At 47.0% G+C, this 4298-nt stretch overlaps 1 pseudogene; it reads right to left on the reverse strand.

The window, feature by feature from the left end:
* Positions 1-215: 215 nt before the first annotated feature.
* LOC139360694 (formin-2 pseudogene) lies at positions 216-3954 on the reverse strand (annotated as a pseudogene).
* Between the last annotated feature and the right edge of the window lie 344 nt (positions 3955-4298).

A 4298-nucleotide genomic window follows, 5' to 3' on the forward strand; every position in this document is an offset into this window, starting at 1 on the left:
GTTCAAGTGATTCTCCTGCCTCAGTCTCCTGACTAGCTGGGACTACAGGTGCATGCCACCATGCCTGGCTAATTTTTTATATTTTCAGTGGAGACAGGGTTTCACCGTGTTATCCAGGATGGTCTTGATCTCCTGACCTCGTGATCCACCCGCCTTGGCCTCCCAAAGTGTTGGGGTTACAGGCATGAGCCACCGCGCCTGGCCCACTGGTGCTTTTAGCATTGTTTAGCTGTCGACTTTGAGATGGTATCAGAGATAGGTTTGTTTCTCTTCTTTACAGCAGTTTTAGAAAACAATTCCTCAAATTCATGACAATCTATAGATGGCTCTTCAATTTTTTCCCAAATAAGTGAAGCACTGGAGTCTCTTTTACTAAGTAATTGAATTCTTGTCCAGTAAAGAGGCTTCATTGGTCGACAAGGCTCTCTGGGCTGCTTCCTACTCCCTTTGTCCTGATTCATCCCTAATCTAAACAAGCCATTTGGCAATGGAAGAGGAAGAAATCCACACACCTGCGGTGTTGGTAAAATGCTCCTCCCAACTTGTGGGAGGAGTGGAGGGCCTGATGGAGGAAGCAGAGTGGGTGGGGAGATTCCTCTCTCAGGTGGAGTAGGAGGAGGAGCTGGAGCAGTTGGAATCCCCATACCTGGCAAGGGAGGAGGCGGGGGAATCCCAGCACCAGGTAGAGGGGGCAGAGGAGGTATTCCCGCTTCAGGTAGAAGGGGTGAAAGGGTTATTCCCACTCCAGGTAGAAGGGTAGAGGGGTGGAGGATGTATTCCTGCTCTGAGTAGAGGGGACAAAGGAGGTATTCCCACTCCAGGAAGTTGGGGCGGAAGAGGTATTCCCGCTTCAGGTAGAGGGGGTGGAAGGGGTATTCCCACTCTGGGTACAGGGGGCAGAGAGGGTATTCCAGCTCCAGGAATAATGGGGGGAGGCGGTATGCCCACTCTGGGGAGTGGGGCGGGGAGGTATTCCCACTCCCGGTAGAGGGGACAGAGGAGGTATTCCCACTTTGGGTGGGGGTGGGGGGGTGGAAGCATTTCTGTACCCAGTAGAGGAGGAGGTGGGGGAATGGCTGTACTGGGCAGAGTAAGCACTGTCATGCCAGGGAGAGGGGGAGGTGGGGGAGGCACGATGCCCAGGCCAGGCATGGAGCTGGAGAACTCTGTGCAAGGCAGAGGTGGTGAGGATGGGTTGTTACAGCTGTTTTCAAAGGCGGAGAAAACAGAGTATTCATGGCTGGTGTCCAACTCGGTAGGGAGAGAAGTATGGGGTGGCTGTGACCCATGCTGTCCTTGACCATTAGACCACAGAAGGGATGGAGGTGGTGGAGGCTGTGAGATGCTCTGTGTGGACTGATGGCTGTTGAGCTGGACTGGTATTTGCTTTGAAGACACAATCAATGAAATCTCTGAACAGAATTTTGTCTGAGGTCCACTTTCAGCCCTGAGGGGGGCATGGAGGACCCCCCGGCAGCGCATCCACACGAGGCAGTGTCAGTACCCTGACTTATTCTGTCCAGGAAGCCTGTATCGATTTTGCCTCTAAAAAATGGATAGGGGCGAAGAAGGGGCCCCGCAGTGGTAGTGTCCTCCAGAGGGGAACTCTCTAGGCCAGCCAAAGGGTCAATGGGTCGGCCAGGGATCCTCAGTAGAAGTTGTTAGTTGAGCTCATTTGGAGTTCCATTTGTAAGACCATCTATAGCTTGATGGCATCAATCCTGGAGGAGACAAATTTGACAAGGAGGTTAAAAATACAAGGCCCCCACCCAAGGCGAGTAATAACAAGATGGCTGTCATGGAACCTAGAAAGGGGAGAAGCCATGTCGCCCAACTCCAGAGGTTGGTATAAGAGTTTGAAAGACATTGTCTGATTTCAGAAGCCTTTTCCTGTAAATGCCGGGCAGCATCTCGTACTATCCCTGACTGGTTAGTGTAAAAACAACACTCTTCCCCTAAGAAGGTGCAGAGTCCTCCTTTCTCAGCAGTGAGGAGGTCTAGGCCTCGGTGGTTTTGGAGAGTCACTGCTGCCAAAGAGTCTATTTGGGATTGTAGAGTAAGGATGGATTTCGTTATTTCTTTCGTTATTTATTTCTTCGTTATTTCTGATTTCCACAAGATTAGAAGTTATGATAATACATGTTACACTGTTAACGTTTAGCAAACTTTACTTTTGTTGAAAACCTTGTAAGTTTGGGATTTCAATTATTCTTTGCTATTAGTAAGACCTCGTTCAGTCCATATTAACTGAAAATTGGTATAGATGGCTCTTTCCTGATTCTGTAAGTACTTTAAGGCTTGGCTGAGTGCAAACAGCTGGCACGTTTGAGCAGACCAATTATTAGGCAATTTTCCTAACTCTGCTTCTCCAAGAGTTTCCTTATCACTTACTGAATACTCATTGTGTGTTTTCCCCTTAGTCTTCTGGGAGGAACCATCTATGGTCCTGTCCTGAAGGGAGTTCCTACTGGGTCTGGTAGGACCTTTGTATGGTAACTAATTAAGATTTAGATCCCCTGTTAGGAAACCTGCTGGGTTAAGGATTTTTGATAGGAAGGTTTTTAGTGACCTCAGTGCTTTCGGGCTATGCCCTTGTTTACACTAACAACAAGGTGCTATCGGAGTGTTATAGGGTCATGGAGAAGACCTTCAATTATCAATTATAGGTTTTAAATTTACCCTGGCTTTTTTTTTTTAATTTTAATTTTTTATTTTTTTACCCTGGCTTTTAAAGGAATAGGATGCACTGTTTTTTCTTTACTACTCTCTCTCTTTGACTTTCTCCCTCTCTCTTTCTTTCTATCTTTGACTTTGTCTCTTTCCCTCTGACTCCCTCTTTGTCTCTCTATGTCTTCCTCTCTCTCTTTCCTTCTCTCTTTTACTTTCTGTCTTTCCCCTCTCTCTTTCTTTGACTTTCTGCTGGTCTTTCCCTACCTCTGCCAGCCACTTATGCTGCTCTTCTCCCTTCTCCTTCCCCTTTGGCTTTGGCTTCGGCAGTATAAGACTGCCACTTTCTTGGGTTTTTGCACTGCATGCAATAACTCTGTGATTTCCTTATGGTATTTAATGGGTTTCCCCTTAGGTTAGGAACTCCCTTTCTCTGCATATTGCAGCATGGGCATGCAGGATTAGATAAGCATACTTGCTATCTGTATACACATTTATTCTTTTTCCCATTCCCAGTTCTAAGGCTCAGGTCAGTGCCACTAGTTCTGCTAACTGGGCACTGGTCCCTGGGGGAAGAGACTTACTTTCAAGTACTGTTACATCACTAACTATGGCATAACCTGCCCTTCATATCCTATTCTCCACAAATGAACTTCTATCAGTATATAGGTTAAGGTCAGGATTAGTTAAGGGGACTTCTAAGAGATCCTCTCAGGCGGCCTAAGTTTGGACGATAATTTGTTGGCAGTCATGCTCGATTGGTTCCCCATCCTCTGGGAGAAAAGCGGCAGGGTTGAGGGATGCACACGTGTGTATTTGAAGCACCAGTCACTCAAGGAGTAGCGCCTGGTATCTAAGCAGGTGGTTGCCTGATAACCATAAACTTCCTTTGGCACCTAGTATGCCATTTACATCATGAGTAGTCCAGGCAGTGAGATCCTTTCCTTGTATTATTTTGATAGCCTCTGACACTAAGATGGCCACCGCCGCAACTACCCATAAACAGTGAGGCCAGCCTTTTGCTACTATATCAATTCCTTACTTAGGTATGCCATTGGTTGTTGGGTTGTTCCACGAGTCTTATAGGTAAAAAGAGAAGTTTTGTCCTGTGGGAAGTTTTGTCCTGTGAGAAGGCTTAAGGCTAGAGCTTATACTAGGGCCTGCTTTAAGGTTTTGAAGGCTGTTTCTGCCTCTGGTTCCCATTCTACTAGATGAGTATTTGCCCTCGGGGTCTCCTTGATTAGAGTATAGGGGGGCCTGGCTATCTCGCTGTATCCGGGGATCCATAGTCAGCAAAAGCTGGTGATTCCAAGGAACCCCCGCAACTGTTTTAATGTCTTAGGATGAGGATAAGCCAGTATAGGCTGTATTTGTTCCTTGCTGAGAGCCCTGGTTCCTCTGACTAAGATTAGGCCTAGATATTTGACTTGTAGGCAGAACTGGGCCTTTGGTTTAGACACCTTGTACCCTTGATTAGCTAGAAAGTTTAAGAGATCTAGAGTAGCCTGCTGGCATGAGGCTTCTGAACTGGTAGCCAAAAGTAAATCATCCACATACTGAAGGACTAGAGTGCCTGGACTTGAGAAGTAGCCTAGATCTTGGGCCAGTGTCTGACTAAACAAATGAGGGTT

The sequence above is a fragment of the Macaca nemestrina genome, chromosome X (genome assembly GCF_043159975.1).
Source record: "Macaca nemestrina isolate mMacNem1 chromosome X, mMacNem.hap1, whole genome shotgun sequence".
Classification (NCBI taxonomy): domain Eukaryota; kingdom Metazoa; phylum Chordata; class Mammalia; order Primates; family Cercopithecidae; genus Macaca; species Macaca nemestrina.